Genomic DNA, 13,289 nt, shown 5'->3' with positions numbered 1-13,289 from the left:
TTCCATATTCTTCGTGGTTAGTGAAGTGAAGCTAAGTGAGATCGTTGTCAGGAACTCGAATTAGGAACCCCCACAGCAAAATTGGATTTTATTTGTGAGAACACTGGACCAAAGGAGTGTCATATTTAATAACTAGCTTCTCTTCACTAGAGCCATATGTCACAGTCTGGGGCTCCCTTGGACAGCTCATCTGGAGCCAAAGCTGGCAAGTAACAGAGATTAGAGACACCTTTCAGGCCAGTTTGATAGTTACAAGGTGACTGGAGGAAGAAAGGGCATGTTTTGCAAAGCTGAGAAGCCTTTCTGTGATGAATGAGACTGTTAGCATGATTGTCCTGCCTCCTTATGGGAGGTGCCTGGGTGTTCTTGGGTTCTATGACCCATGAGTTGTATTGGGGAAGCATTCAATGAAATTCTTTTCGAAGCCAAAGTAACTAAAATATAAGTCAAGGTGAAAAATGCTAATTCTGCTTCTGTGAAGTATCTTTCAATCCCAGTTAAAAGGACTGATTCTGCCAAGCGAGGAACCTTGTTTGAGTAATCCTTGCAGGAGACACTGACATCAGTAGGGATGGGAAGCTGGATGTTTGGTTGCAGGCAGAAGCCAGGGGTGGTCTGAACTCCCAGCACTTGCCATCTTCCCCGGGGTGGCCCCTAGCTCTTCATCCTCCGGTTGGGCACCGCTGTGTCCACAGACTCGCAGACGACTCTGCCTAAATCGCACCATTTCCCTGTGATATTAGTTTTCGTTTGTTTTTTTTTTTTTCCTGTGAGCAGATTTTTCCTGCCATATGCTCACTTAATTCTAATTGTGGTACATGAACATCTTGTGCAGTAAGTGGCCGTGTCCCTGGAGGCTCCGAGAAGCGGAGCGCTGTGTGACCCAAGACACCCTGTCAATGTGAGACTCTCATTGGGCAGATCCCGATAATGTGGATCTCCCATCCCCAGTAAACAGAGTGCAGAATTTTCTTATTCTCTTAGTAGGAAGGACATGTTGTTTGATTACTCCCAAGTTGCTTAAACATTTGTTAGGGAAAAAAGATCTCTATCTACTGTGTTTTTGGGAGCAGGTTTCCTGAGTCCTGGGCCCCAAAGTTTGAACCTGGTGAGTGAAGGCTGAAAGAAGGAGTGTTTATTTTCAATTTCCCATAACCAGCAGTAGAAGTTTCTCGGGTCCAGCAAACAAGATGTAGACAATCCTGGAGAAGACTCGAGAGAGTCCTTTGGACTGCAAGATCAAACCAGTCAATCCTAAAGGAAATCAACCCTGAATATTTGTTGGAAGGATAGATGCTGAAGCTGAAGCTCGAATACTTTGGCCACCTGATGCGAAGAGTTGACTCACTGGAAAAAATCCTGATGCTGGGAAAGAGTGAAGGCAAAAGGAGAAGGGGCAGCAGAGGATGAGATGGTTAAACAGCGTCACTGACTCAATGGGCATGAATCTGAACAAGCTCTGAGAACTAGTGAAGGAGAGGGAAGCCTGGTGTGCTGCAGCCCATGGGGTTGCAAAGAGTCAGACAGAGCTTAGAGACTGAACCACAAAATAAACAATAAACAACAAGACGATCTTCACCAGTAGATCTTCTTGGGAATGCCCAAGGCCAGCCTTCTTCCAAAAGTGCACCTTCTCAGTGGAAAGCTTGGCTTCTGTCTGCTCAATGTCACTTTACCTGGCATTGCAGGTAAAGGAAGGGGAAGGAGAGAGCCAGGCAATGACATCCTTTCCTTGAGATGCTGAACTCTCTTCTGAACTGAGCAGAGCAATGATTTCTGTACAAACTGTAGCATCTCTTCCTGTGAAACTGATGAATGCCTCCTTGTTTCTGGTTTGACCAATGGTCAATTAACCTTCTCCTCTCCAGGAGTGTCCCCTTTCCTCTCAGTGCCCATCTTTTTAAGACTGAATCCTACTAATTTCTAAAAAATTCCCCCGTATAGATTTGCATCAACCTCCACTGGCTGTGTGTGTATGTGCGTGTGTCCCACCAGCATGTGGCAGATTTTAATGTCGTAGATTTTAATGGTCTCCTTTTCTATATGCACTTTAATGCCTTTGTAGATCTCAATCAGTTCACTTCTCAGTTTCAGTATTTCCAAACTTCACATTTCTCTCTTCAATCCTGTCTTCATCTCTGCCACCTTCATCCTATTGGTCCTTCAGCTCCCATTTCCATTAATGATGATGTTTTGTGGGACACAAGTCAACCCAGACAGTCCATTCTCTGGCCCTTAAAAATGAATATCCTTTTCACATGCAAAATACACTTCTACCCATTCTATTGGCCCAAACAGTCAAATATCCCTGAAGTGTGAAGTGTTAGGTGCTTAGTTGTGTCTGATTCTTTGTGACCACATGAACTGTAGTTAACCAGGCTCCTGTGTCCATGGAATTCTCCAGGCCAGAATACTGGAATGAGTTGCCATTCCCTTCTCCAGGGGATCTTCCCGACCCAGGGATGGAACCCTGGTCTCCTGCATTGCAGGTAGACTCTTTACCGTCTGAGCCACCAGGGAAGCCAAGCTAAGCACAATGGGGCCCTGAAGGGGAGACTCTATCTGGGAGACAGGCTTTTTCAGATGGCTGTGCAGTACACAGAATGCTCTTGTGCCATGAATTTATTTGATCCTTACAACTGCAGCAGACAAACCAAACCTGACACAGATGGAGCAGACATTAAAAAAAAAAAAATCCATTTCTTAATGTGGAAACAAGGCCCAGGGGCTTCAGTGGGAGGTTGAAGGTCACATGGCTGCTGGGGGAGGGAGGGGGGCCAGGTCGAGGCCTTTTCAGGCATTCTGTAACGTTCATTGGTCTGCATCCTGTCTGTAGGAATTGATTTATTCTTCAGAATCAGCATGGTTTTTTCAGGTCAGCTATGTAATATACATGCGGTGGGGCAGAACAGGTGAAATTAAGTCACTGAAATGGGGGGATCTTCTCTAGCATTAAGCTGGTTGGAATTTGACTTCAGGCTTCCACTGTGTTGAACCAAACAGCTAGGAAAGCCCACAGCAATGCATCTGGACGTGGACGAGTTTTCTCTTCCTGCCCGGGAGCGCCTGGGGTGCCATTTCCATTCTATTTTGCACCTCACTTTGTCACTCTGTTCACATCACAGCCTGGCTGGGACCACCTCTAACTCTTTGTGCAAGGCAGCTGCGGTTTCCTTGGCCTTTGTCCGATGACCTGTAGATAACACACAGTCTGTAACTGTTCCAACGATGCTTTTCCTAACTATCACCTCCATCTTCGTTTCCACTGTTACAGGCTTTGCCTCAGCAGGTAAGTAAGATACAAGGGGACTTGGGGTTCGGTAAGACTGAGTAAGTGGGCAGTGCAAACAGCATGAGATGCTATAGCCCTGGAGGCAGCTCTCCTTTCTCTGTAGCCAGGACACTCTTCTGGCTTCACCGCGTATAAGTCACTTAAAAATCTTTTATTTTCCCTCTTGTTTCCTGTCTCTCTCCCTCCTGAAATTCATTTTGTAGATCAATACTATGTTTTCGGGGTCAAATAACTGATACAAACTCCTCTTCTCATTTAGAGGACATTTACAGAAAAGAAAATCATTTCTCTGATGAAGATGAGACTTGAAAGTTTTTGCCAGGGTGCCAGCTGTAGGATTGTCGCTATTAGGGAGTGTCCACTGTAAATCATGCAAGTGTAACACTTAGAACTCATTAAAGTCACACTTTACTATGCAAAGCAATTTTTGGCTGTTGCAAATGTGCCTTATTTGTTTTGTATCACCATGTGTTCTGTGTCGTTGGGTGGCGTTTATAAGTCTTATCAGACCCATGGATTGACACTGAACCCTGTGTGTGTGAACACTTGAGAAACTCATGCTGTAAGTATAATGACCTTCATTTCATGCTTGTCAGCAGAAAAACAAGGGATCGTCAGCAGAAATTTGGAAGAAGTGAAGTTGCTCAGTCGTGTCCGACTCTTTACGACCTCATTGACTGTAGCCTACCAGGCTCCTCTGTCCATGGAATTTTCCAGGCATGTGTACTGGAGTGGGTGGCCATTTCCTTCGCCAGGGGATCTTCCTAACCCAGGGATCGAACCCGGGTCTCCCGCATTGCAGCCAGACACTTTACTGTCTGAGCCACCAGGGAAGCCAATTTGGAAATTTGGACAAGAGGTTAAAAGAGACACATCAAGTCTCCATCTCTATTTTTTCCTGTCTCAACATTTTATCCTGCTGCCGCCTCCTATCCAGCCACGTGCCTCAGTTTCTTCATCTGTTTCTGCATCGTGTGACTGTTGAAAGGGTAAGTGAAAGCACGCAGTGTTTGAAAGAATGCCTGGCACGCAGTAAGCACACACAACAGCGTGTGCTATTACCGTCATTATTACTAATATCGTTCCATCAGCGGCTCAGACTCAGGTGGGGTTCTGCTTCTCCAAGGTGATGCTGGGCAGAAAGGTATTTCTTTTGGTCATGCTGGTCCTTCCCTGAGTGGGCTGGAGAAACATCAGTGATGAGGGTTATAAATGTAATTGGCCACCAGCTCCAGCAGTGCAGGCACAGGGCGCCTGCCTCATGCGAGTTGCACATGCATGTCTGTGTTATATATTTGTATTGCATTTATAATTTACAATAAGAGGTTTAAGTGAAGAACTGGGATTGAAATCACCAAAAGAAAAAACACTGGGCCTTCCCTAGGTCCTGTCTACCTCAGAAAAGGAGGCCGCAGAGCTAGGGAGTGTATATGACTGACTGTGGGTTCATCTACAAATCGGACATTCAAGCTTCTCGGAGTCTGCAGGCCATAAAAACTGCTTCAAGCAAAGCCCACTCCGAGATGTCAGGATAATCTGAATCAGATGCTTTCCAGCCATGTATAGGCAGATGGGGCCCTGACAGAAATTGTACCTATCTTGATCATTTTATGAAAATCCTCCCAAATTTTACAAGAACTTCTTATGTCAATCTCATCAATACATACACTGTCAGCTCAGTGATCACAACGATGTATTCTGACAGTAGTATGTGTCACCTGCTCCTTGACCTCGGTTTACTTGACGTAACTGATGATGTGGGATCCTGTTCTTCCTGCTCCTTCCTGTAAGTTTTCCCAAGCTCCACAGTTTCTCAGAGTAACAGCCACTTCATACAAGGAAGGGAGGGTCTTGGTCTCGGCCACCATCACATGCCCATGACCTGTCTTCCAAATATAGGATTGCATTACATTCATCAAAAAATATTTGCATATCCCTCAGCCCGAGGCCCTTGGGAAGACTAAGTATACAGGATTTATAATGAGACTTGCTTATGGTTGCAGTAAAGATGAGAATTACCATAAAATCTGAAGCCAAACCTCAGTTCTCTGAGAGTGTGCAGCCGCCTCTCCCAAACCACACTTTTACCGAAGCTGTTAACCAGTCCGTCTATGGACACGTGTTAGTTTCATCTGTGGTTAAGATGATGAGGCTAGCCTTTCTTGTGCAAGTAGGACCTGCAGGGAGGAAACAACACATGTTACATGTTCCCAACTTCTAAGAGAGTGCTAGAAGTTGGGGTCAGATACCTTCACGCGCCCCACCAATGCCATCCACCACCCTCATCCGCAGGCTCAATTATCATCCTCCCCAGACTGTATGAGAAGAGGGCTAAGAAGCCAGGGATCAAATGTGTGGATGTATGTGGGAAAACAATGCAAACCGGGAAAAGAAGCTGAAGAGCCAGTGCCTGGGCTGGTGCTGCCAGCATCACTCAGCAGATGCTGAGGAATCCGGGGGAGGGGGTGGTGGAAGTGGAGGCAGCAGGCTTAGGTAATACACAGACTGGAAAGTCCTTCTGTATATTCCAGCTTCTAAATACAAGACAAGCACCTGAAATGAAAAGCACCATAGAACTTGTATTTACTTGAGGGTTTGCACGGCCCTTTCAAAGACATCATACAGGTCCTGAAGAGCCTAAGACACAAAGCCCTGAAAAGATCATTCTTGGGCAGTGCCCTGTCAGATGGAGACCTTCCAGAATAAAGTTGACTGTAAATGAATCTCTGCTTCCATTCTGATTCTGTAGATACACTTTGATTTCACAGCCATTGATCAATAATTCACTTGCTCATGACTGCTGATGACATGATTTAATATGTCCAGCTAAATTATGTTCCCATAGGAATGCTCATGCATACCACAGGAAAAAATTACCATTACCACAGTGCCAGCCCCGGATCGAAGCAAGGAGGCATACATGCCTAGATTCGCAGTTTGGAATAAAAAAGGGCCTGTGATCAAGTCAACAGATGACCTAAAGCAGACAGAGCTCCATGAGCCTGGGACTGAACACCTTCTGTTGATCTCACCCTGAGTCTGGAGTGCCAAGCTTTGGTCAGTATTTGTCAGTACCCACCACCAAGGGCTCCCCAGGTGGCTCAGTGGTAAAGAATCCACTTGCCAATGCAGGGCACATGGGTTCAATTCCCTGGGTTGGGAAGATTCCTTGGAGGAGGAAATGGCAGCCCACTCCACAGTATTCTTGCCTAGAGAATTCCAGGGACAGAGGAGCCTGGTGGGCTCTAGTCCATGGGATCATAAAGTGTTGGACATGAAGGAGCAATTGAGTACATACCACCAAGATCAGAACCGGGGCGACCAAGGTGAAGCATATCCAGGGAAATTAACATTGCTTGAGAGTAAGCCTGGGGCTTTCCTGGTGGCTCAGAGGATAAAGCATCTGCCTGCAATGCAGGAGACCCGGGTTCGATCCCTGGGTTGGGAAGATCCTCTGGAGAAGGAAATGGCAACCCATTCCAGTATTCCTTCCTGGAGAATCCCATGGACAGAGGAGCCTGGCAGGCTACAGTCCACGGGGTCACAGAGTCAGACATGACTGAGTGACTTCACTTTCTTTGAGAGTAAGCCTAGTCCTTGTTCAGACTTCTTAAACACGTTCATCATCTTTACTACTTGTGAGTCTCTGCCTGTTTCTCTGCAGTTCTCTCTTGGCCTCCCCTTGTTTCCCATGAGATGCTGGGTGAAATGGCAGAAATGGCCAGGCATGTGTGTGAGGACACTGAGGTCGTGGGTGTGTCACGTGGAGAAAAAAATACTACAAAGCTTGGTTTCTAACAAAAACAAGAACAGCAAAAAGAATCCAGGGAATTTTTTTTTTTAGGAGTAGAGTTGCTTTACAATGTTGTATTAGTTTCTATTGTACAGCAAAGTGAATCAGCCACACAGATACATATACCCCCTCCCTTTTTGGACTTTCTTCCCATTCAGTTTACCCTAGAGCCTTAAGTAGAGTTCCCAGCGCTGTGCAGTATGTTCCCATCAGTTGTCTATTTTATGCATAAAATCAATAGTGTTTGGGCCTTCCCTGGTGGCTCAGCTGTAAAGAATCCACCTGCCAATGCAGGAGAAGCGGGTTTGATCCCTGGGTGGGAGGAGATCCCCTGGTGCGGGAAATGGCAACCCACTCCAGTATTCTTGCCTGGAGAATCCCATGGACAGAGGAGTGTGGCTAGCTATAGTCCATGATGTCCCCAAAGAATTAGACATGACTTAGCGACTAAACAACAAAAATCAATGGTGTATATGTGTCAATCCCAATCTTCCTATTCCTCCCACCCCAGCCCTTGCCTCCTTGGCATCCATTCATTTGTCTGTGTCTTTATTTCTGCTCTTCACGTAAGATCCTTTATACCATTTTCTCTTAGATTCCACATATATGTGTCAATATATGGCATTTGTTTTTCCTCTTTCTGGACTTACTTTGCTGATCCAGTATTTCGTGTGAGAAGAGGTTAAACACTAAAAAGGGCCAGGTCCTGCCCCACCTTAGTTCTCACTGTGGTTCAGTTTTGGAGCCGTATCTGATGCCTATTTCCTCATGTTGGGATCTCTTCTTTCCTTGTCCGCTGTCACTGTCTCTGAGGATAACAGTGATCACAGTGTAAGATTGGGAGCTAGGCACGTGGGACCTGGGAAATCAGACTGCCTTGTTTCAAACTGTATCTCTGCTGCTCACACAGGCTATGTGATCTTGGCAAGTTACTTGCCTCTCTGTGCTTCAGTTTTCAGGTCTTTTAAATGAAAGTGAAAGTCATTCAGTCATGTCTGACTCTTTGCGACCTGATGGACTATACAGTCCATGGAATTCTCCAGGCTAGAATACTGGAGTGGGTAGCCTTTCCCTTCTCCAGGGGATCTTCCTAACCCAGGAATCGAACCAGGGTCTCCCACATAGCAGGTGGATTCTTTATCAACTGAGCTATCAGGGGAGCCAGACATATTAATACCTCTTCACCCCTATGGCTGTTGTGAAGATTAAATGAACTCCAATGCAATTGCATTATTAGTGCTGTGCTTGTTATAGACTTATGATACAATAATTTAATTGGAGATTAATTACTTTACAATATTGTGGTGGTTTTGCCATACATCAACATGAATCAGCCATGGGCGTCCATGTGTCCTCATCCTGAACCCTCCTCCCGCCTCCCTCCCCATTCCATCCCTCTGGGTTGTCCCAGTGCACCAGCTTTGGGCACCCTGTTTCATGCATTGAACTTGGACTGGTCATCTATTTCACACATGGTAATATACATGTTTCAATGCTAGCTTCTCAAATCATCCCACCCTCGCCTTTTCCCAGAGTCTAAAAGTCTGTTCTTTACAACTGTGTCTCTTTTGCTGTCTTGCATATAGGGTCGTTGTTACCATCATTGTAAATTCCACATATATGCGTTAATATACTGTATTGGTGTTTTTCTTTCTGACTTATTTCCCTCTCTATAATAGGCTCCATTTTCATCCAATTCATATTCTTTCTTTGTTGTTGTTTAATTTTTTAATTGAAGGATAATTTACAGAATTTACAGATAATTTACAAAATACTTTACAGAATTTTGTGGTTTTCTGTCATACATCAACAAGAATCAGCCATAGGTACACCATGTCCCCTCCCTTCCAGGTCTCTTCCCTCCCATCTCCCTCCCTACCTCATCCTTCAGCCTGCTGTAGAGCCCCTGTTTGAGTTCCGGTTGCCATACAGCAAATTCCCATTGGCTATCTGTTATACACATGGTATTGTAAGTTTCTATGTTCCTCTCTCCATACATCTCCCCGTCTCCCTCCTCCCCTCCCACCTCCCCTCCCACTGTGTCCATAGGTCTGTTCCCTATGTCTGTTTCTCCACTGCTGCCCTGAAAATAAATTCATCGGTGCCATCTCTTCAGATTCCGTATATGTGTGTCGGTATATGGTACTTATTCTTTATTACTATTTTAAATTATTATTATTTTATTTGTTTGTTATTTATTATATTTATTATTTTTACTATTATTACAAGTGGTTTCCTAATTGGTCAACTTACCTCCAATCTTTTTACCCCAAATACTGTTAACAGTGCCGCCAAAGTAAAATTCTGATCTCAAAAACCTCAGTGGCTTCCTGATTCCCATGAAATAAAGATCAGAATTTTTAGAATAACATATAAAGCATGCATAACTTATTTGTGTTTATCTCTACACGTCTCTCTAGCCGTGTTAGCCCCTTCTTCCCAGTTTTTCAAAAGTCCTGCATTTGTCAACCCCATGGCCCCTCCCCTTCCTTCCACCATCCATCCACTCACCCACTCACCTACCCACCTGTCCGTCCACCCATCCAACCAGTACGTACTGAACACTTACTCTCTGCCAGATGCATTGAGGATACAAGGGTGAACAAGTAAAGAAAAAGACAAAACAATATTGGGGACAGCAGCAACTATTGTGAAGAAAGATAAGAGGCGCATGTGGGTGGAGGGGCTCCTTTATGTAGGACCCTCAGGAGGGGCCTGAGGCCCGGGGAGGCCGCTGTGCAAATACCTGGAATGAGAATGATCCGGACAGTTGTTGTGACAAACAACCCCCAAATCTCAGCCACTTAACACAAGCAGTGGATCTCTCTCTCTCTCATTTCACACCCACTGTGGGTGTGGGGGCCCTGCTCTGCAGGGACACATGGATGATGTCGCCCCACAGCCTCTGGGGGGCTCAGCATTTTATGCATCGACTGTCAGATGAGAGCCGAGCCAGAGCAGGTAGGATGGTAGGGGGATGGGCTGGAGGGGGTCAACCTGCTGCTAGGAGCTAATTGTAGGGGCATGTCCAAATGCAAGCGCCCTGTGTGACTAGGGAGGGAAAGGACAGCCACGGAGACACACTCTGATCTCTGTCCCAGGCATGAAGACTGGAAGGATGCAGAAGGCTTGAGGAACAGGAAGAAGACTCCAGCCTTGTCTGCTAGTTTAGTGGGGAGGTGGGGAGAAGGGTAAGGCCCCCAGGGCCGAGGTGGGTTGGAACAGTGCCTGCAGGCTTCTTTAAGGAACTTTTTGAATCTCCAGTGGAAGCTTTTATAGAAAGTTTTTATGCTAGGGAGTGACTTGAGCAAATTTATGACCTAAAGAGACTTTGTTGATGCAGGAAATAATTGAGGGCATGTATTGGATTTCTATTGCTGTTATTACAAATTACCAATAAATTAGTAGCTTAAACCAGCACTTGTTCTGCTACAGTCTGGAGGTCAGATGCCCTGAACCAAAGTGTCAGCGCAGCTGTGTTCCTTTGGGAGGGGCTTCTGGGGAGAGACCCTTTCTCAGCAGTTCTAGGCTCAGAGGCTGCCTACATTCCTCATCTCAGGGCTCCTTCCTCCATCTTCAAGGTGCGTCTCTCTAGTCTCCCACTCCATCATCACATCACTTTCCCTCCAGCTGTAATTCTATTGCCTTCTATTATATGAACTCTTGTGATTATAGTGGCTCACCCAGGTTATCCTGGGTAATCTTCCCACCCCAAATTCATCAGTTTATTACAGCTGCCTTTTATCACATAAGGCACGTACTCCCTGGTCCAGGGTTTTGAATCTGGAGGGCCATTATTTAAACAACTGCAGAGTATAAGGATGGTAAAAAGACAACCAGTAGAAAGATTAATGTTGTTCAGTCGCTAAGTCATATCTGACTCTTTGGGACCCCATGGGCCGAAGTGCGCCAAGCTCCCCTGTTCTTCACTGTCTCCCAGAGTTTGCTCAAACTTATGTCCATTGAGTCAGTGATACTATCTAACCATCTCATTCTTTGCTGCCTCCTTCTCCCTTTACCTTAAATCTTTCCCAGCAGCAGGGTCTTTTCCATCAGGTGGCCAGAGTATTGGAGCTTCAGCTTCAGGATCAGTCCTTCCAATGAACACTCAGGGTTGATTTCCTTTAGGATTGACTGGTTTAATCTCCTTGCAGTCCAAAGGACTCCCAAGATGTCTTGGTCCTAAACTAAGATTGTTGTGATGTGCTGCATAAATTTGAAGGCTGTTTATGAGGCAGGTTCTACAAGTGGTGACTGGTCCTGGGAGATAATGAATAAGGAACAAAAGAGAGATCCAGGTTTCTTGCTTGCATGTAATTGATAAAATAACGACCAGAATCATTCAAAGAGTCTATTCAGTAACCAGTGATGAGTAAAAATTCTAAAATTGTCTGTAATTTGTAAGGTTTATGACAAGGAAAGAACTCATAATTATAAACTGGTTATCGCTGGGTGTTACACACTGATTTTGTCTGAATCATTAATTAGCAAATGAATCAACAGCTGCTGATGGCTCATAAACAAGCCATTCTAATTTATTTTTTAAAAAGCACTGTGTAGTAAGAAGGAAGACCTATAGAGGTGAAGGCTGAGAAACATGCCTTAGAATTAGTTTTATGTTTCAGGGCATAATTTTCAAAAGATATTGGTATGCCAAAACTCTCACTCAATAGGCTCAAGCAAAGGTCAAGCTACAGTAAGTTAAACACTTTAATTTAAAAATTGATGTGGAATAAACAGTTGCATAGATTCCAGATTCTCAGAGACGTTTGAGATTTTCATTGCTCCTCTGGGACTATGGGCCTTAGCTTCGACTTTCATTTTCTCCCCTTTTTCTTTCTCATTTCTGTCTGGTTATCTGTTGCTGCCTGGTGAGCCACCCCACCACACAGTGGTTAAGACTTTATCCACCTTTTTATTGTTTATGATCTTTTGGATCACAATTTCAGGCTGATCACTCTCTGTTCCCTTTGTGTAGACTGGGATGGCTCAGTGGTGTTCACTGGTGGTGGTGGGGTGATCCAGTCTGGACCACTCCACATGGCTTCTCTCACATACTGGGGGCCTAGGTAGGGTGGGCTGCCCGGCTGGGCTCAGCGACCCTACTCACCATGTCCTCCACGTGGTCTGTCCAACAGAGCAGTTCAGCCTTGTTACATGGCTGCTCAGTGCAAGAAGGGGCTGAGGCAGAAGCTTCCAGTTTTCTCCAAGGCTAGTCTTGAAACTGGTTGTCATGTTCAGCAAACAAAACAATAGGAATTTTGTAGGAACAATAATAACTATTAGTACGTGTGTGCTCAGTTGCTTCAGTCGTGTCTAATTCTTTGTGACCCCATAGACTATAGCCCACCAGGCTCCTCTGCCCATGGGATTTCCCAGGTAAGAATACTAGAGTGGGTTGTCATGTCCTTCTCCAGGGAATCTTCTTGACCCAGGGATTGAACCTGCATCTCCTGCATTGGCAGGTAGGTGCTTTACCACTGACCCTCCTGGAAAACCCAAGCTATTAGTATAGGACGTCTCAAGTATTCCACAGGGCGTACTCATCCAAAGAAAACTGTTATTTATCTGAAATTCAAGCTGAACTGGGGGTCCTGGATTTTTTTCTGACAACTTTGGCCTGGAGTCAATTTCACTGTGCCCTACTTGTTAAAGCAGGCACAGGCCACACCAGGCATGTGTCCTTCCTGTAACCACCTTCAACACCACGGTCCTGGGCTTTGCTCCCGCTCTGGGTCCTAGGAACCATGCAATGCTCTCCACAGTTTTCCTTAATGGGTCAACATTTCCTTGGTGACATCAACAACCTTGGTCCAGGAGGCAACAGGTTACAGGGGGAAGGGTAGACCTGGGTGAGAATCCCATGTACCTGAGGTAACAGTCTTGATCTTTTTGAGCCTTGGTTTCCCTCATGGGTTACATGAAAGTCACTGTAATACCACAGGCAACAAGAGGTGAGGAGTGGGCACGAAGCAAAGCCCCAGAAGCAGAACGTGTTCTCCAATCACTAGGAGCTGCTCCTACTTGTATCATTGTTTTAGCAAACAAAAGATATGAAATGAGAAGATGGAAATTTAATGGATGAGACATTTGTGAGTTGGGCCAACTGCTTGATGCCTGCCTTGGCTTTGCTCTTGATGTTTCACATTTCTGAAGTTTTATTCCTTTGACTGCAGAAAATGCCTCATCTTCCAGCAGATTAAA

Source organism: Bison bison, unplaced genomic scaffold (assembly GCF_000754665.1).
Source record: "Bison bison bison isolate TAMUID 2011002044 unplaced genomic scaffold, Bison_UMD1.0 scf7180017864307, whole genome shotgun sequence".
In the NCBI taxonomy this organism is placed as follows: Eukaryota; Metazoa; Chordata; class Mammalia; order Artiodactyla; family Bovidae; genus Bison; species Bison bison.
Note: the sequence above shows the minus strand (reverse complement) of the source record.